Source organism: Carassius gibelio, chromosome B22 (assembly GCF_023724105.1).
Source record: "Carassius gibelio isolate Cgi1373 ecotype wild population from Czech Republic chromosome B22, carGib1.2-hapl.c, whole genome shotgun sequence".
Taxonomy (NCBI): Eukaryota; Metazoa; Chordata; class Actinopteri; order Cypriniformes; family Cyprinidae; genus Carassius; species Carassius gibelio.
In genome coordinates this window covers 1,336,276-1,358,314 of record NC_068417.1, presented here as the reverse complement: position 1 = coordinate 1,358,314, position 22,039 = coordinate 1,336,276, and the positions used below count along the sequence as shown (strand labels likewise).

The following is a 22,039-nucleotide window of genomic DNA, read 5'->3' as shown; positions in this document are numbered from 1 at the left end:
GGAGGAAGAAGCTCAGATGAGTCTGTCTGGCTCTTCAGTTTAATAATATTTCTATTAAACTCATTCATAATGATTCAGATGTGTAAATGTGATTGTCAAGTGCAGCACTTAAATGTGTCAAAAGATATAAAGCAAATCCACAGTGTGTGAAACTTATCACGTTTTATACACATTGTTATTCTATTTGACTTTCTATTTAGTCGTGTGTCTGTTGTTAATGTACATATATCCAGTATATAGTCTTTGTTCTGTGGATGGAGTCTCTCCTTCATCAAATCAACTAAACATTTTCACAAGTTAACAGCATTTGTGTCTTTCACTCTCCTCTAAATACTCAAACACATTTACTCTTTTTAACACTTTTATATTTTCATGTAAATAAAATGCCAGATACAGTTAAAAACAAGTGAAAAGTTTACTTGTCTGTTTTAAGTATTATTAAACTGTTTTAAATATAGGCTAACTTGTAGACATGAAACATAAAGCATAAAAATAGCTCATGCATAATAACAGAAATGTTCCCATTATATGTACAGCAGGTAAAAGAAGTCGGTGTTTTTATTCATTTTTATTTTTCTCAGTTAATATATTTCTAAATGTGCTGTACTTTCTTAATTGCACCGCATGAGTAGTTGTTGGTCAGAGATGTTTTGGAGCAGAAGATCTGCAGGATTCTGGAGGTTCATCATGTGGAAAGTTGATAGTTAGGTAAAGTGCTTCTGTCGTTCTCTAACATTCAGATCTGTAAAGTAAGGTGGAAAGGGCACAGCTCTGATACAGAGTCATTCTAGTGTTGGAGTTCCACATATTGTTCAGTGTTATAAAGCTGTTTCTGCTCTTGCTAATGCGTCTCTTGATGTCATTGTCTGTCCTCCATCATGTCTAATGACGAAGCCCAGGTCTACAAACTCCTCATTTCTACAGAGGTCTGCTCCTGTACTTTAATTGCTGAGGGGTTTGAGGTGTTCAGTGTTATCATCTCTGTTTTCTGCTTGTTGATCTTGGAGTCTAGTTGTCTGAGTCCAGATGTTTTCTCTGGTGAGGGTGTAAGAACAACAGCTAATCATCAGTGAAGTCAAGATCTTCTCTGGATAATGCTCGACTTAAACAGACGAACACTTCATGAGTCAACTGTCAGCTTTCCTCACAACGGAGAGCTCAGACTCAGATGTTGATAAAATAATCTTATAATATTCATACACCAGACAGTTGAGTATCTAGAGTACAGTATGCTCAGTGTGTAGTGTGTCATTTAGGATTTTTATTTGGATATAAATTAAATCCAAGCAATGGCCATTTAGTTTTATTAATGAATCTAAATGAAACCATCAAATGGTCAGCAAATGAACTTAATGAACTTTGATATTTGAGCAGCAAATCAGCATATTAGTGTGATTTTTATTTTATTTTTTTCAGATAGAATAGATAGGACAAACAACTATGACTGGGACTGTAAAACCCGACAAGTTCACTTAACTCAAATAAATTGTTGAAACAGATTACATCGAATATTTTAAGTCAAATTAACTTAATATTTTTTAGTTCAATAAAATATATATTTTTAAGTGTCTGTTACCATACACTGTAAACCCTAATAAGTTCACAGAACTCTAAAGTTTAAAAATTACATTACATTAAAAATTACATTTCCAGTTGCCTTAAATTATCTCAGTTATCTTATAAATATTGATATTTCTCAACTTATAATTAGAGAGTACTTCACTCAAAATTTTCTCTATTTTTCAACTCATATAATGTAGGAAATACCCTCAAATATAGTCTATTGTTGTCCATCCTAAACCTAACCACAGGCTCTACTCTTCACCACAACGGTAACACTACAAAAACAACATAATAGAAACCTTTGTAACTTCTGACATAACACAACATTTAAGTACTAACTTAAGTCCCTCTATGTTAATCTTGTGTAAAAACACACAAAATAACACTTAATTTCTACATTTATTTTCCTTGTTTTCTGATGCAAAGCATGCTGGGAACTTGAAAATGCAATAATTTTAAGTTCACCTTACTACAACAATTTTGAGTTTACAGAACTTATTTAAATTAAGTCCAATGAAATTTCATTATTATTTGAGTGCAATTAACTAATTTCGGTTGCACTTTATTTTACTAACATGTACTTAAAGTGTACTTATAGTGTATTTATCTAAGAAAGTTCTGGTAATAAAAGGTAACTACATGGGGTAGGGTTAGGTTAAGGGGTAGGTTCAGGGTTAGTACCTAGTTATTACATAGTTATTGTAATTACAATAATAAGTACATAGTATGTACATGAGGAACAGGACTGTAAAATAAAGTGTTACCCTAATTTCATTTGATTAATTTCACTGTTCGGTTTTACAGTATAACATTATAATGAGGACACTATTATAATAAAATGCTGTGAATGTTTAGAGTTTAGTTGTCGTGTTTCTGCTTGTTGTTGTGTTGAAGAACGCTTCCACAAAAGGAGTTCATTCAGAGACACACAGACACGTTCACTTCTGCGTTCAGGGGATTCTGTGCAGATAGATATAAGTCCAGTGTTCAAATTGAGGGGGGGCTGGGGAGGTCCGGGACCCCCCATAAGCATCAAGGGACCCCCCCCATAAGGCCCAAAAAAATGACTTTGGGGGGGTCCCCTGGTTTTTCATTAAAACTAAAATAAAAAAAATATTTGACATAGCCCTATCTATTTTTTTATCAAAGTATTGCGCTGCCGCTCCCATAAAAAGCTCCTTCAAATTAGATGTGCGTCTGAAAATACGCTCAAGTGCGCCACATGCTGTTTTCTGAAGGAACTTTTGGTTAGAACTATGAAAAAACTTATAGTCCAGAAAATACGGTAGTCTAGTTGCTCAAAAGAGTATTGCAGGTCATAACTGTTTGCTTATTTTTAGGTTTTGCATTTGAATAAATATTTAGTTTCGAATTATAAATTTTAAAAAGATACTAGTATAAGCACACAAGTGAATATTAATGCAATAAAAATACTGAATTTAACCCAAGAAAAGTACAGTAGGCCTATTCATGTGAATTGATAGTGAATCAAGAGATCGAAATTGATTAATGTCATCAGCATCGTAATCGTATCAAATTCTTTCTATTTTTTCCCTCTTGTAGAAACACTATTGTGACAAAACATATATTTAATGTAGTCTCTCATTCACCACTATAGAAGTTTACCCAACTATGACAACTTCCGCTTGAAAATATGAAAGGGTTGTGTAACTACATTCAAGATAAATTAGTTAAATGAAATTAAATGCCTACATGTGCACTGTTCAAAGTTTATCACCATTAATAATAACCTTAATAATAATAATTATAATAATAATTCTTTACATTTATATAGCGCTTTTCTAGACACTCAAAGCACTTACATAGTCAAGGGGTATCTCCTCATCCACCACCAGTGTGCAGCATCCATCTGGATGATGCGACGGCAGCCATAGTGCGCCAGAACGCCCACCACACACCAGCTTACTGATGGAGAGGAGACAGAGTGATGAAGCCAATCAGCGGATATGGGGATTGTTAGGAGGCCATGATGGTCAGAGGCCAATGGGCGAATTTAGCCAGGATGCCGAGGTCACACCTCTACTCTTTCCGAAAGACATCCTGGGATTTTTAATGACCACGGAGAGTCAGGACCTCGGTTTAACGTCTCATCCGAAGGACGGTGCTCGTTGACAGTATAGCGTCCCCATCACTACACTGGGGCGCTAGGACCCACACAGACCACAGGGTGAGCACCCCCTGCTGGCCTCACTAGCACCTCTTCCAGCAGCAACCTAGTTTTCTCAGGAGGTCTCCCATCCAGGTACTGACCAGGCTCAGCCCTGCTTAGCTTCAGTGGGCAACCGGTCTTGGGCTCCAGGGTGATATGGCTGCCGGCCGATAAGTAGCATGATTATCATATAGTGCTTTCTTAAATATATTCACAGTAACGACAACAAATATAATATTACAACTTACGATGAACTTAGATGAAAGCACTGCATTTGGGAGAAGCTACCTCATCCTATACCTCAGAGGAGATGTGACAGGAGAAGGTGAGACAGAAAACATTTTTTGGGATTTGATTGAGCTGGAGGAGGCAAACTGATGTTTGTCCAGATTAACTGGAATGAAGGCCTTGATGCTGTTCAGTACCAATCTCTCAAAGCATTTCATTATGACTGGTGTTAATGCTATTGGTCTCTAGTCGTTCAAGCATGCAACAGTTGTCTGTTTTGGAACAGGTATGATGGTAGCAGTCTTTAAACAGGTAGGAACTATAGCCTCCTTCAATGACCTTTTAAATATGTCAGTCCAAACAGCTGCAAGCTGTTGAGCACATACCTTTAATACACGTCCTGGGACCCCATCTGGTCCAGGTGCTTTTCTGATGTTTATGTTCTGCAAGGCCCGCTTGACCTGGTGCTGATCTAGTACGATTGGTTGCTCGTCCACATGAGCACTGACAATGGTCTGTCCTACACTGGCTCCATCCTCAAAGCGTGCAAAGAAGAGATTCAGCTGGTCTGGAAGAGAAGGGTCAGCAGAAGAGGGTGGACCTTAGTTTACTGTATTATTTGTTATTGTCCTGAGTCCCTGCCACATGCTGTGATGATTATTTTCTTTAAAATGCTGTTCAATGCGCAGCTTGTAGTTTTTCTTTGCAGAAGTGATCCCTCTTCTGAGGTCAACTCTGGATTTCCTGTAGGCCTCCTGGTCCCCAGATCGCAAGGCAGCATCCCTAGCTTTCAGAAGAGTACATACATTTCTGTTAAACCAGGGCTTCTGGTTAGGGATCAGTTTGACCTGTTTAGTCTGGATGGTATTTTCAATACAGAACTTAATGTATGACAGTACTGTGGTGGTGTATTGCTCAATGTCTGTATGATCAAAGAGCTCCCACATAGTATCTTCAAAACAGTCCTGTAGTGCAGATTCTGTTTCCTCAGTCCAGATCTGCACAGTCTTGATTTGGCATTTAGTTCTGATAGCAACAGGTCTGTATGTTGGTCTCAGGAAAAAAGCCAGATGATCAGATTGACTCGGATTAGTTCCCTACGCTTCGTTGGCCGAATAATCTCCACCGGGAATGTACCAAAATTACCAGGTACATATACTGAACTGCTGTTTCTTATCATCAAAAGTGTAGATCGAGTGTATTTTACCATAAAGCTGCTAAGCTGCTAGCTGCCTCACATGCACTGGCTTTGTTAATGACCTGGGAACCATTAAAGATGTGCTACGTGAACTTCACAATCTGTCCCTAAAACTTCAGGTAGGTACAGTGTTTTTCTTCAGATTAAGTGTGAACAAGACCGTTAAATTGAGGAATATGTCAAATCAATCAATCAATCAATCAATCTATCAATTTATCTATCTATCTATCTATCTATCTATCTATCTATCTATCTATCTATCTATCTATCTATCTATCTATCTATCTATCTATCTATCAAAATAACTTTTTCAAGCCAACTTCAAAGTTTATCTAGTTTAGATTTGTCTTTTTTTATTTTATCAGAACAGAAGCACTTCTCTTATGGAGGCCACACGAGAAATAAAGATGACAATTGAGGTGTTGAAGGCTTTCAAGATCACCCCAGGGAAGTAGAGATTCCTATTCCTCCAAGCCATCATCGACAGTCTCTCTCCACGAATGCCTGACACAAATCTTACAAAGATTATAACACCACTGGATCCCCTAAACTGGCCAAAATCCAGGGAGTCTCTTATTCTCTTTGGGGAGAAAGAGATCCACGACCTGGCAAAGATGCTTGAAGTACCAAGTAGGGAGGCAGTTGAGGACTTCAGAAATTGGAAGCTCAACAGTGATCAGAATGGGAAGGTCCTCAAAAAGTTGTTGACTGCTAGCAAAACATACCTGGCAAGTTCTTCTGAATGTGAAAGAGGCTTCTCTGTCCTCAATGCCACTGCCACAGTTGCAAGGAATCGCCTTCAAGTCAGGAGCCTCTCTGCAGTACTTTTCCTCTCAAGATGTTTGATGCTTACCCGTATATTCAGTCTTGACTTAGGGAGAAACATTGTCTGTCAACTGGCAGTAAAACAGGGAGACGAGACAAATCTGCTGAGAAAATCAGGCCACTGTGGGTTGTTCTAAAAAGTGAATGAAAACAAATCATTATTAGATCGAATACATTAACACTACAGAGTTAACACCATTGCTTACATTCTGACTCTTACAGTTTTCATTGTAACGCAAGTACCTGATGGGTTTATGATTGCCATCAATATGCCACATAGCATTGGGAAAAGGCACAGTGTACTGACAGTGTGTGTCAGGTCCCAGGGTCTTTAATGTGAGTTACCATCTGTCCCCAAAAAGATGTAAATGATCACGTGATCAATGCATCAGTGTTTGCTTTGGTCTGAAGTACTTAAGGAAATGTTGTAAGAAGATCCGGGTCCTTCTGTATCCAGATGAGCTCGTAGTGTGCAGTGTGTTCATATACACTCCATACTCACTCTTAGATCTGTCTTTGAGAAAGTGATGTTTTCTATTGATTTGATATCTCTGAATTGGCTCTGTAATTGGTATAATACATATTTACCTGACTGATAATAAATTGAGACATTTGAATTGATTCTGACTTAACTAAAGTCAGTAATCTCAGAGTAATTATGTGAAGTTTATTAAACCAGTTCTGAACTAATTCAATGAATCATACATTTCGTATATCTTAATTATTCATCATAACCTACAGAATAACTGAATGAAATCAATAAATCTGAATTAATAGACTTGCTGTAATGAAATAAATAAAAAAAAAAAAATAGGACTGTATATAATTCTGTTATATAATGTTTACCTTTCAGACTGATATGTTTGTCTTGGATTATTTGATAAGATTTGTCATTATTCATTAACCCTTCAGAGTAATGTATCAGAAGGAGGTGAATGGAGCAGATTGAGAGGGAGAATGTGAAGAAACAGCAGGTGGCGCTAGTACACTGTTTTAGTTTGGGATCTGCTGTTAGAAGGAAGAAGAAGGAGAAAGCAGGTGTGTTTGTGCTTCACATTCCTGTCCAGTTGGTGGCGCTGATGCACGAGATCTGTTGTTAACTGGACTTTGATTTTCTCCAAGATGAAGTCGTGTCAGGTGACAAACATCAATCGTGAAGATCGCACAGGTGTTTAACAGCGATCACAAACCGGAAGTGTTTGAAGGTTTTCCGGTGGAATGGCGGCGACATCAGCAGGACGTGATCGAGGAAATAGTAATCGACTGAAAGCGGGAAATTCAAAAAACATCGCAAACACTGAATTAGGAGCGGTTGAGCACGACTGCTTCGTGAATGGATCAGACATAGGTAGGTGGGCAGAAATGGATTATAGTGAAGAGAAAAATGAAGAAAATGAGGGGAAATTAAAGGGTGAGCTTTCGAAAAAGAAAGACAGTCAAGCAAAAGGGAATAAAAGAATAAGAAATGAAAATGATGACGGGTCGGAAAGTGAGGAAGAAGGACAAGAGCAAAATAAGAAGGAAATACATGATAATGTTATAGTCATAATAAGATTCAATGACAAAGATCAAGAGAGCATGAAAATTATCAACCCGTTTGCATTAACAAAACATCTGGCAAGTAAGATAGGGGAGATTTTATATGCAAAGGTCCTAAATGATGGAAATTTGTTGGTCAAGTGTGCTAATGAAGTTCAACTTGAGAAAGCATTCAAAGTAAAAGAGATTGGAAAACTGAAAGTGATAAACACTAGGAGGGTGGGAGCACGAAATGGTGGAGGATGCAAAGGAGTGATCTCAGGGATACCAATGAATGTAGGAATGGAAGAACTTAAGAGACATATTAAAGGGGGGGAAATAGTGAGTGCACAAAGATTAAAAGCGACAAGAGAAGGAGTGAAAAGGGATAGTGAAACGGTTTTGATAGAATTTGAGGGGGAGAATATGCCAAAAAAGGTATACCTAGGTTATATGAGCTACCCAGTGAGACTGTATGTGCCAAAACCAGTGAGGTGTTTTAATTGCCAGAGGTTTGGACATATAGCCAATAACTGTAAAGAGAAGAAGAGATGTGCAAGATGTGGGGGCGAGCATGACTACGGAAAGTGTGGAACAGGAGTGCAACCAAAATGTTGTAATTGTGGAGGAAGCCATAATGTGGCGTATGGAGGGTGTGAGGTGATGAGACAGGAAAATAAAATCCAGAAAATAAGAGTGGAAAAAAGGATCACTTATGCAGAAGCAGCAAGAGTGTCAAGAATTCATGATAATATTACCATAAATCAAGCAGAATTGGGGGTAGTAGAACAACTACAAAGTACAAGAGACAAGGTTTATGTGGACAAAAAGGACTTGGTGACGTTTATTGCAGGAGTGATAAACAGTACAGCTGAAGTTAAATCAAAAAATGATAAAATTCAGCTGGTTGTCAAAGCAGCAGTAAATCATTTAGGACTAGTGGGACTGACATGGGAAGAAGTGAGGGAGAACCTTACCAATCAGTCAAGCCAGGAAGCAACATGTATTGGTTTATAATAATGGTTTTAATTTTACAATGGAATGCTAGAAGCTTACTGGCCAATGGCCAGGAATTCAAACATTTCATCAAGGACAGAAAAGTAAATCCAGATGTATTATGTATCCAAGAAACTTGGTTAAAACCAAATTTAGATTTTGTGATTCAGGGATATATGGGTATAAGGAATGACAGAGATAATGGGGGACGGGGAGGAGGAGGGTGTGCTACATTTATTAAGCAAGATATTCCATATAGGGTACTAGAAAAGGGAGAGGATCTAGAATACATTGTGGTAGTATTGTGGGAAAGAGGGGAGGAAGTGGTTATAATAAATTACTATAATCCTTGTAAAAGGTTGGAAATTGATAAGTTATTAAGTATACAAGGAAATAATAGACAAAAAGTAATATGGTGTGCAGATTTTAATGCTCACAGTAAAATATGGGGGGGTTCACATACAGATGTAAATGGAAGGGTAATAGAAGATTTGATGGATGATAAGGAATTAGTGTGTATGAATGACGGAAGAGGAACAAGAATAAACATAACAACTGGAAATGAATCGGCATTAGATATTACTTTAGTGTCTAATTCCTTGGCTGGAATAAGTAACTGGCATATTTGGAGCGATACAACAGTGGGCAGCGATCACTACCCAGTATCATGCTCAGTGGGAGAGCGAGTGGAAATAAGACCAGGTGAAGGAATACATAAATGGGGTTTTAGAAGAGCCGATTGGGTAAAATTCCAGCAATTGAGTGAGGAATCATTATTACGGATAGACATTTCTGGAAATATAGAAGAAATTAACAAACAAATAACATCAGCAATAATCATGGCAGCAGAGGGATCTATTCCCAAGAATAAACAAAGGAGGAATAAAAAACTGGTACCATGGTGGACAGAAGAGTGTCGTCAGGCTGTTAAAAACAGGAATAGGGCATTTAAACTAGTAAAAAACACCCATAACATGCAGCATTTGATTCAGTATAAGAAGGCGCAGGCTAATGTGAGAAGAACAGTACGTCAAGCGAAAAGGGCTAGTTGGAGGGAATTTTGCAATGAAATAGGAAGAACAACACCTGTGGGAGAGGTGTGGGGAATGATAAAAAGGATGGGAGGAGTACGGAAGGAATGGGAAATTCCAGCTATAATTACTGAGGAAGGAATAGCTATCTCTAATAAGGATAAGGCAGAGATAATGGCAAAAGCATTTGTAAAAATTCACAGTTCAGATAACCTGTCAGAAGTATGCAAAGTGAGAAAGGAAAGAACAATGGATATGTATCCAGGTGTGTTAGACTGGAGGGGAAAAACTGATGATAAAATTAATGATCCTTTTAATATGGCAGAGTTGATGATAGCGATAAATAGAGCTAAACCAACATCTCCAGGAAAAGATCAGATATGCTATGTGATGCTAAAACATCTAGGGAAAGGAGCACTCTTAAAGTTGCTGCACCTTTATAATAGAGTGTGGGAGGAGGGAAGATTACCGAATGCATGGAAAGAGGCAGTAGTCGTTCCAATAAGGAAACTTGGCAAGGATCCTTCTAAACCCTCCAGTTATAGGCCAATAGCATTAACATCAAATGTATGCAAAATTATGGAAAGGATGATAACAGAAAGGTTATCGTATATACTAGAAAAAAGTGGAAAGCTAGCAAATTATCAAAGTGGTTTTAGGAAAGGTAGGAGTACAATGGATTCGGTGATAAGACTAGAAAATGAAATAAGAAAGGCTCAGGTCAATAAGGAATCAGTCATTACTGTGTTTTTTGATATAGAAAAAGCTTATGACATGATGTGGAAGGAAGGATTGTTAATAAAGTTGCACTTGATGGGTGTAGGTGGAAGAGTTTTTAATTGGATAAAGAATTTTCTGTTTGAAAGGAAAATTGAAGTACGAATAGGGTCAGACATGTCAAGTCAGTACACTGTGGGCAATGGAACGCCTCAAGGCAGTGTGATTAGCCCACTACTTTTTATCATCATGATTGATGATGTCTTCACAAAGGTGCCAATGGATATAGGGAGGTCTTTGTTTGCGGATGACGGAGCTTTGTGGAAAAGGGGAAGGAATATGGAGCATGCAATCAGGAAAGTACAAGGAGCAATTGATGAGGTTGTGGAGTGGGGATATGATTGGGGGTTTAAGTTCTCAATAGAAAAAACACAAACAGTCTTTTTCACCAGGAAACAAATTAAGGAAGGGATGAGGTTAAATATGTATGGGAAAGAATTAGAGAGGGTTGGAACATTCAAATTTTTGGGAGTAATTTTCGATTCACGGTTAACATGGGCAGATCATATAAAGAAAGTAGAAGGAAAATGCAAAAAAGTAATTAATGTGATGAGATGTTTGACAGGTAGGAAATGGGGAGCTAGTTGCTCTGCATTAAAAACAATATATGTGGCACTGATAAGATCTGTGTTGGATTATGGCAGTGTAGCTTATGGGTCAGCAGCCAAATCTTTATTAAAGAAACTAGATATGATTCAGGCACAGGCATTAAGAGTGTGTTGTGGTGCTTTTAAAACTTCACCAGTACCTGCACTACAGGTAGAAATGGGAGAAATGCCGTTAGCATTAAGAAGGAGACAGTTGATGACAAACTATTGGGCTAATTTGCAGGGACATAATGATTTCCACCCCACAAAAGTAGTGTTGCAGGAGACATGGGAAAATGCAAGATGTAACAGAGATAATTTTAGTCGAGTAGGCAATGAGGTAGCAAAAGAATTTGGAGTATTTAATATGAAGATGAGCCCTGCAGTTGTATATCCGATGGTGGCTCCTTGGGTACTTGTTTGGCCTGATATTGACTGGTAGTTATTAGAGTTAAAGAAGAAAGGAAAAGATCAAATAGATTTGGTAAGTGCATTCAAGCATCACATAAGTAAAGATTATAAAGAATTCATACATATATATACAGATGGTTCTAAGAAACCTGAGACAAGAGTGACAGGATATGGGGTGGCAATTCCTGCTAAAGGAATAGGAATTAATAGAAGAACGTCAGATTTTTTAGGAGTTTACACAGTGGAAATGGTAGCAGTATTAGTTGCTTTAAGGTGGGTTGAAAAAACAAGACAAGAAAAGGTGCTGATATTATCCGATTCATCCTCAGTCCTAGTGAGTTTAAGGTCTTTTCACTCAAAAAGCCGTCAGCATGTGTTATATGAAGTCCTTCAATCAGTAACAAGGATAGCAAATCAAGGAGGACAGGTTCAATTTATGTGGGTTCCAGCACATGTAGGGGTGAAAGGGAATGAGCAGGTGGATGAATTGGCAAAGAAGGCTTTAAAGAAGGGAAATATAGAAATGCAAATTAAAATAAGTAAAGCAGAGGTCAAAAGTATCATCTGGGAAAAAAACAACCAAATGTGGCAAGAAAGATGGGACAGAGAGGAGAAAGGAAGGCATTTCTATAATATTCAAAAGAGTGTAAAAATAACTAGGTTAGGTGGAGGGTACAGGAGAGAGGAAACCGTAGTGACAAGATTAAGGTTGGGGCACGGTGCGCTAAACAAATCCCTGAAAATGATAGGAAGACACGAGACAGGCTTGTGTGAGTGGTGTCAAGAAGAGGAGTCAGTGGAGCACATAATTATAAGATGTAGGAGGTATGAGGACCAGAGAGTGATAATGGAGAATAATTTGAGGGAATTAGGGATTCAGGAATTAACTTTAATAGGATTGATGAGCATAGGTGACAGAGCACAGGTTAGAATATTGTTAACTTTCTTAAGGGAAACAGGTTTGTTTAATAGATTATGAGGATAAACAGGGATATGGGAAAGTGTGTTGGGTAATGAATGATTGTGTGTAGGTGTTAATTTATTTATTTATTTATTTATTTATTTTTTTTTTTTTGTTTAAATGTGGAAACTAGATTGTAAGCCTATTGTCTGATTCACACTCCGAAGCAGAAGGTGGCGGTAATGCACCAAAAGCTGGTTGCCAACCGCCGTTAAAAACAAAGAAGAAGAAGAAGAAGAAGAAGAAGTGTTTGAAAGACTTCTGGATTCTGTTCCTGCAGCACAAGATCGTCTGAACTACTGCAAGTAAGTCTGAATACTTTCACCATTACACTTATTTAGGAGAATGATGAACGCGTTTCAGAGCTGGATGAAGCGGGATTTGTTCAGTTATAACTTATACCTGTCTGTCGACGAATAACAAACCACCGAGAAACAGAGAGATATTAATCAAAAAACCGTTTAAAGGCGATCGACGCGTAAAAGTTTGTAAAAATGTAGAATTAAGAATATTTCTAACGACGGTAAAGTTAGTTTGACGTTTGACATTCATTGGACAACAAACTCTTTGCGGCTGTTATGTTTTGAGCTCTAACTAACTCATAGTTAACTCATAGATACTCATAAATACATGCCCTTTACGTTGCACAAGGCTTAATTTTTAGGGGAAAAAAAGTAAACAAATTAACCATTTAAATTAATTGAACAATTTAACTATGTGTCGTTATAATATAAAACCAATCATAAAATGTCTAGAAAAACATCCCTGTTATTGCACAAAGCTCCATTTTTGGAATAACAATTTTGTGTTTTATAGTAATTGTACAACTTTTAATGTATGCAATAATATAAATCCATTAAACGACAACAACATTTAAACTAAAGTTATTAAACCAACTGTAAAATATTCAGAATAATCAGTATAATGCCAAAGACTTTTTTTTTCAGTTTATGCATTTAAATGTTTATATACAGTACTGAACCCACATTTTTTCATGTTTTATATACTGTACCCACTTAAATGAATTAAACTCTGACACTGTTTGAGATAAAGGTATGAAACCAACTGTAATAATATTCAGTATGATGCACAAGACATGGTTTTTCAAATTATGCCTTTATTGTTTTTAAAAACAATAATGAAACCATGTTTTTCATGTTTTATATACTGTATCCACTTAAATTAATTAAACTCTGACACTATTTGAGAGAAATGAATCAAACCAAATGTAAAGATCTAAGTATTATTCGCTATAATGCTCAAGTCTTGCTTTTTCAAATTATGCCTTTATTGTTTTTATATACTGTACTGAATCCATATTTTTCACATATTTTATATACCGTACCCACTTAAATTAATTAGACTCTGACATCCTAATTAATTAATAATAATAATGATGATAATAATTAAACTCTAAAATCCTGTGCCTATGCGTGATCACTGCTGAGAACTAGAGCCCGACCGATATGGAATTTTGGGGGCCGATGCCGATGCCGATATTAACTTGAAAAGAGCCGATTTATAAGCCGATATTTTGATTTTGAAAATAAACTGGATATTAGACCCATTTCCTATAAGCTGCACTTACATAACATTCAATGGCAAAATATCTGCCTGTTCTATGTATGTGGGCTGTATAAACCATTTTCCAGAAGGGATTTATGTAAAAAAAAGCCTTAGATTACGGTCTCAATCACTAAACAATTGCACATCAAAAGTATATATTTTTTAACGATCAAAAAACAGTCTGATTTTAAACATTTAACACTTTTATTTTCTTCCAGTTGAAGCTGATTTTAACAGTCTGTGTGTGTACTGTAAATAAATTATAATACTAAAGTTAAAGTTAAAGTATTTGCAGAAGTAGTCCCACACTTTTGCTGCTACATCATTCACCTTTTTCAGCCATCTGTAGGGCAGAAAGAGAGACATAGAAAGAATAAGCATGTGTATTAATAATATCACCATGTATCATTACTCATGTCATCATTAGAATTATAATAATAATAAACAGGGATCTCCTACATAGGCAAAAATGAGAAATATATATATATTTTTTTATTTGTCAAGCAATAGGTATTAACCTCCTTATATTTAACAATATTATTTCAACATTTTCCTGTTATGTCTGTAAAGCTGCTTTGAAACAATATGTAAGAAAAAAAAAGAAAAGAAAAAAGCGCTTGTTCAGCTCACATTTATTTACATGTCCCCTCTGATTTAATCATTTCTGACGCACCTACTGTAGTTACTGTAACTACACTATATTTGCTCTCACAGACACATTCACAACGGACCCGTATATCTTCTCCTCTTCTCTTTGTGCAGTCTGAATCAAAATGGTTAACGTTAGTGCCATGAACACACCGCTGTCAATTTTGAGAAGAACCACCTTCAAACAAGTTAATAGCAAGCATTTAAGGGGCCTGCTAAAAAGGAAGCTATATTAGCGTTAGAGTAACGTAACCAGCCTGAATTCACCAAATTGTTCCCTGGGCCTGAGGGTAGCCTCTTCTTCCTTGCTTCTCTCTTAATTCTCATCAGCAGGACTAGCGCTATCGCTCGCTTCTTACAACGGGACAGATACATGTTTGCTGCTGACCGAAAAGAGGAACAACAGACTATGAAAGAGCTCCCGCTAAAAGTTTTTAAAACTCCGCCTACGCCATAGCGCAGAGCAGGGCAAATCGCGTTGTATCTGAAGGGCAACGCTAAACCCAGCGGCCAAGCGCTGTGCATACCGCGTCCTGTGTGAAAGGCCCATTACGCCGTCATTATGTGGGAAACACACCGCAATAGAATAAGCACTAAACGCTAACTTTATAGTTCGACCTCTTATTAACGTTCGCGCTCTTCCACTGATAAACATGGTATTAGCTTTGTGGCTAATCTAATATAGCAATGCATTAGCTGCTGTAAGTGATGTTACAGAATATTTAGAAGTGATAATGATAGGACCGTTAACTAGAACTACCACACCGTTTTTATATACAGTGTATGAACTAAATCTACAATCATTTCACATGACGAACGACAGACTCACCTGGGTGGCTTGGCTGATCGCTTTCTTCTTTGTGGATTTCTGGCGCTGTTGCAACTCTGGAGCTGCAGACCGCCCTCTGGTGGGCAAACTATGCAACACTCATAACATGAGTGAAGAATATGAGACTGTTTCTCATGTTTCATCGGCCGTTATAAACGCCGATGCCGATTTAAATGCAATTAGCTCATATCGGCCGATAATATCGGCCGGCCGATATATCGGTCGGGCTCTACTGAGAACACTGAGTCTCGCACCTGAGGCTGGCTCCTGATTGGATGTTTGTTTGCTGGATCAGCACATGCACCGTTAACAGATTGAGTCTCTGACTACTGCACTGTTTGTATGATACCTAAGTGATATTTTATTCCTCCTTCCATTTTAAGATGCGAAACTGAAAGTATTCTGTGATCAAATCAAACCTCTTCTTTCTGATAGAGAGAGACGATAAACATGATTTAAACTTCTCAAAGATTCAGCACTAGTTATTTTCTTCATCATTTTTTCCTCTGAACTGTCATGATCTTGATCTGATTGTCATGTCCAGGTCATGATGAGCATCTGATCGTCTTCAGAGACACAAAGATCTCAGTGTTGAGCTGTTCATCTGCAGTCTGTCAGAGAAGAGAGGAAAGATGAGTCTCTCACAGAAACAGAGGTAAGACTGAGTCTGCTTTCAGAGAATCATTTTAAACACTTCTGCAGTTTTAGAGGATTGCTGGAAAAAACACAACCTTAACAAACTGTGTTTTATATTTACAAATGATTTACAGAACTTCAGAGCTTCAGAACTTCTACTCAAAAATAACATTGATATTTTAAAAGTAGCCAATAGATGATAAATATCTCAGAATTGAAAACAAAATCATCATTTACAGTCAATTTACAGTCGCTCTTCAGCACTAGATATGTCCTTAAGTCAATTATTATTTCAAACACTAATAAAAAAAGTTTTCTTTATAGGTTAGCTCATATCTCAATCGATATGTATTCAGTGCCCCTGACTATCACTGTATTCACTTTCAAGGCATTTTACTGTTTAGTTTTGGAGAAAGTCCATTCAAGCTCTTACACCATGCCTCATTCTCAAGCACTATATACATTATACACACAATGACTTCTTGCATTTTACCTTTTACTGTCATTTAATGTAGTGAATACCTTCTTCTTTAACCATAAGAACTGATTATGTTCATCATCCATTTGAGAAGTCATTATTTGTGTGCTTACGAATTCCTCACCATCAGTTACATTTATTATATCTATGTTTCATAGCCCAGGCAGTGTTGTGTTTGGTTATCGTGATGTCTCTCTCTCTCTCTCTATCATATATCTATATATATATATATATATATATAAAACCTTATTATGCTCCGCTGGAAATCCTCACTTCTCATCCTTGACTGAATCATCACAATTATATGGTATTAAGATGAACTGTTGAATATATTACTATTATCTATTTAAACGAAAGAGTTTGGGAAACACAGTTGATAACAGAAAGAAAAATAAAAGTGATGCAGTGTCATGTCCCTGTTTGAATATGATCACACTTTTATAAATGATTTGCTTTTGTTCTTACAGAAAACAACTATCTTGAAGAGCAACAGCACTTTCAAAAAAGGAAAACTCAAAAAATATATTTGTTCAAATCAAAACATGAACGTGATAGTTCCCTATCAATCCTTGACTTGTACTGCATCGATAGACTCTTTTGGGGAAAACTCCTTTTTCTCAGAGGACTGAAGACTTATTCAATCACGCAGTATAACTGCACAACCATTGGTTCACGCAGTGATTATAAAAATGAACCAATGACTATGATTGAGCCAGAATAAAAGTTATGCCTTCTTTCTTTGTGTGAACACCTGGGCGGAGTTATGCAAATCTTCCCACGTAGTGATGTAGAGATGTGGGGCGTGTTTGAACGAGGTGTTTCAGGGGGATGTGGACGAGCCTTAACTTTTATAAAGAATATCTCTTTTGATTTGAGACTTTAGTTTTTGCAAGTTTACAGATCTTCTTTATGCTCCCCTAAGAGCTTGTAACACTCCACAGAGACAGGAATAATTGAAATCACATCATATGACCCCTTTTAATATCACTGTTGAAAAATGAGTTGTGCTATTTTATTTAGGTTTTTATGAATATAATTTCAAAAGAACAATGTTTATTTGAAATAGAATTCATCATAAATGTCAATACTGTCACTTTCAATCTTTTTAAAGCATCCTTGCTGAATAAAAGTAATTGAAGTCTATTCATGCTAACAGCAAACCTTTAAATGGGTATATTTATTAGGAGTTCGGGAGTCAGTTCGGGAGTTCGGAGCGGGTCTGCGAATCATTTGAGTCAGTTCGCGGATCGCGAATCATTTGAGTAAGTTTGGGAGTTCGAAGCTGGATAGCGAATCATTTGAGTCAGTTCGGGGATCGCGAATCATTTTGAATCCATTCGAAAGTTCGGAGCGGGTTCGCGAATCATTTGAGTCAGTTTGGGGATAGCGAATCATTTTAGTCAGTTCGGGAGTTCAAAGCGGGTTCGCGAATCATTTGAGTCAGTTTGGGGAGCGCGAATCATTTGAATCAATTCGAGAGTTCGGAGCGAGTTCGCGAATCATTTGAGTCGGTTCGGGAGTTCGGAGCGGGATCGCGAATCATTTGAGTCAGTTCGGGAGTTCGTAGCGGGTTCGCGAATCATTTGAGTCAGTTTGGGAATCGCGAATCATTTGAGTCAGTCTGGGGATCGTGAATCATAGCTGTATATGGATAGGAATTTTAACTAATTTAGTAGCTAGTTCTAATTACGTTTTCCACGTGTGTTTAGGTGCGATATGTGAACTCGTATTTTTTGTTTTAAAAATGTGTTATTTTTAAATTACTGGGTTAAAAACTGGACACCATATATATTTTGTTTTTGAGCAACATACAGAATGTTAGAAAGATAATTAGTTTATTTATTAATTTTTTTATTTGTTTCCTAAAAATAAAAAAATAAAGACTGACATCTTTATTTAACCTAAATCTGTTATTACAGTTATTTAATTTTTGTTATATAATTCATATACGTATAATTTCATATCATTTAGTTATATAATAATAATCATACACACAATTTGAATAATAACCCGATGTGAAGCAAAAACAGAATGTTCTGACAAGCTTTGTGAAATGAGATTATATATATATATATATATTTATGTATGTATATATTACTCTTTGTATATTTATGTCAATATGGTAGAATATTATCCTATTTAAATCAAGTTAGGTCAAAAGTAATCTAAAGTAGTCTAAATAGATTACCTAAAATGTGTAATGTAATGGATTATGTTACTAACTATAATTTTTGTCATGTAATTTGGAATCAGTACCGGATTACAGTTTACATAGCTAGGCTATTTTAGTTCCCCTCACTCCACAAAAATCCTTTCAATTAACAGTATTTAGAAAAGAACAAGAATTAAAAATATAAGAAGCTATAGCAATACAGACGACAAGCCAAAACAAATTAATTTAAGCCAAAACGAAACTGAAACCAACATTTGCTCTCCCATTCGACACAAAATCAAATGTTTCTGTATTTCCGATGTATTTGTATTTATTATGGACTTCACTCACGTTCAAATATCTACGTAAAACATAATATTTTGCATAACATCACGGTGGTACAGTGATAACACTTAATGGCACAGATTTTACTGCATATTTAAACTGTGCAGTGTTTTTTTTTTTTTCATGTTTGACTGACTGTATTTTATCAGTGTTTTTGTATTTTATTATGATAATGAAGAGACTGCGTTGTCAAAGTAACTGTGTGTGTATGCTGCCCCAGCACAATCACTTGATTTATTTATTTATTTATTTTTTTGCCAGTGAAACTGTGGAAACAACTTCTCATTTTAGTCAAAATGATCATCGTAATTGTAAACGGTTTGCCTGTATTTGTGCACATTCACAATAAAAACAAACCTTTATGCATAAAATAAGCCTAAAGAAAAATAGGATGCCTCTTTCTGTCGTCTGGTTTCCTTTTGCGCAGCACATACTAGGCTACTTGTTGCACAGTTTTTTGTTCATTTTCTTAATTTCTTAAGTAAAAATGTATTTCTCATATAGGCCTATTTATTCATTTTATATATAAAATGTCAAATATGTCAATCTTTTGTTCATTATCTGGCTCGGCTCGGTGTTCATCTTCAGTTCTCTCTTCACAGCAGTTCAGTCAGTGTACTGTTTGAGTAAATGAATTACTCCGGGATATTGGTTTGTTTCAACTCAGAGGGAGTGTCACCCACATTAAAGAAATTAACATCTTAAGTCATTTGTGGATTAATGCGTATTGGAGACGCGTTCTGCTCAACCATTTGGTAGATCACTTTTTGAGTCCCTATATCTTATTGAAAAATGTGTGGAACTGAACTCAAGCTGATTGGGTCATCTCTACAACTTGGTTGAGGTATGCTATGCTCCTAACATCCACTAGAGGTCACTCTATTTTTTGACAGTAGAACTTTTCACTCATCATGCTGCTAGCAAGATTAAAATTGAAAAATCACCTCTGACATTTGGACTAATTTTGGCTGTACTTTCAAAGGTGAGTTCGTTTTTTCAACATTTCATATCATCTAACACGTTACTTAACAGAATTATGTAAATTGATGCAAAACAGAAACCTCTTATAATGGTCAAATAATTTTTTTAAAACATGCTTGACCATACGGTTGAGTTGGCATGGAATGACAGCTCAACCGCATGGTAACAGTTTGGTGAAGTTATGCTAATTTTATTACAATTCGCTATTTTCCATGGAATAAAAACACTGCTGTTCATGCATTGTTATCAATATGTTACAGTTATAGTGTTATTATACTTAAATGGTTTAATATGTATGATCACGCTTCAACGTGATTGCTGATATCATGCCGCAGAGGAGATTCAAGCAATTACGTCGCTACATTCACTTCAATGATAATCAGCAGTGTGATGGGAGCCCTGACCGATTTTACAAAATCCGACCCCTCTTTGTGATGCTTCGTAAGCAATGTCTCCTCATCCCATCTACCTACAAGCACAGTGTGGATGAAGTCATGGTGTCTTATAAAGGCACAAGGGTTGGCAATCTCCGCCAATACATTGCCAATAAACCTGACAAGTGGGGCTTTAAAGTGTTCTGTCGTGCCAGTTCATCTGGCATTATCCATGACCTACTGCTCTATCAAGGGCCGTCCACCTTCTTCAATGTTAATCTAAGTGAGGAAGAGCAGGAGCTACTTCCAGGGAGCAAAGTGGTGACAACATTATGCAAAACCATAACACAGCCACGGCTTTCAGTTGTTTTCTTTGACAATTACTTAACTAGTTTCGACCTGATCCTGAGCCTGCACGCAAATCTCAGCATCAAGTGCATCAGCACAGCCCGATCAAACCGCATCGGTGGAGCTGACCTGATAGAAGACAAAGAGCTGATGGAGAGAGGACGTGGAGCTCTTGACTATAAGTCTGCTGAAGGAGTACTCGCAGTCAAATGGTATGACAATACATGTATTACCCTCCTGAGCAATGCCTGTGGGATCATGCCCCTTACAAGTGTCCAAAGGTGGAGCAAAGATGAAGTGAAGATTGCTGTCCCATGCCCTTCACTCATTGCTGCCTACAATCAGCGTATGGGTGGCATTGATCTTTCTGACATGCTGGTTCACCTGTACAAGACCCCTGCCAAGTCACGACGCTGGTACTTCCCCCGTTTGGATACGTCCTTGACCTGTCCATCTCCAATGCCTGGCTGGTCTACAAGAGAGACTGTGGCCTACTGAAGGAAAAACCAATGCCTCTCAAAAGATTTCGCCTGGCTGTGGCTCACAGTTTGAAACAAGTCAACAAGGCAGTACCCAGAGTTGGCAGACCATCATCTGCCTCTGCACCACAAATGTCCTGTGAGAAGAAGTGCCTCCCCCCATGACCCCCCAAACCACAACCAGATGTACACTAAGACAACTATGGACATTTGCCACTTCATACTGACAACCGGGGGCGGTGCTGCCTCTGCCCAAAGGGTGTGTCAAGATGGAAATGTGGGAATTGCAATGTTTTCCTGTTCTTGATCGGAGAGAGGGAATGCTTCGCAGCATACCATCGAAAATAACTTGGCCAAGGTTCCCATAGGTCCTATTTTGTTTGTGCATTTTATTTGAAAGATGTTTCGTTTTTGAGTTTTGAGTTCAAAAGTTCTTTGGAGATTATACATAGCAGAGCTGAGAAGTTGGAGAGGGCCCCATATGTTTTAGACAATACAATTGTCGTTAAAATTGTTGGAATTTTTGCAGAAAATGGGAGTGCATTTCTTTTGTTGAAATAAAATTTACTTGACATGAATTGTTTCATGGTATTTTTACATTTTCAACTTTGTTTTTGTCTTTGTAGGTATTAAATGATCATTTAAATGCTATTAAATTAATTGTGTTATTAGTGCCCCAATAATCTAAAAAATGCAAACAAGTCATTTTTACATTGTTTTTTTCTTGGAGTGAACATTAAAGGAATAAAACGATTCAGTTCGATTTTGGTGAACTGGTTAAAGAAGATCCGGTTACATCAAATGATTAGTTCGCGAACCGGATATGACAAACTGCTTTGTTTTGGACTCTCTCTCACAACAGACACGGAAGAGAAGACAATGATGAATAAAGTCATAGTTTTTTTTTTGCTATTTTTGGACCAAAATATGTTTACAGT

At 37.1% G+C, this 22,039-nt stretch overlaps 1 protein-coding gene and 1 long non-coding RNA gene across 2 annotated transcripts in view; both read left to right on the top strand.

Annotated features, from left to right (window-relative positions):
* The window catches only part of LOC127987560 (uncharacterized), a 1,055,570-nt gene that overhangs the window by 636,857 nt on the left and 396,674 nt on the right, over positions 1-22,039 (top strand). The gene's annotated exons all lie outside the window — the stretch shown is intronic.
* Positions 12,382-18,282, top strand: LOC127987640 (uncharacterized). The gene is made up of 3 exons (XR_008161297.1): positions 12,382-12,570; positions 15,853-15,963; positions 16,890-18,282. It is a non-coding gene; the product is annotated as an uncharacterized LOC127987640 (long non-coding RNA).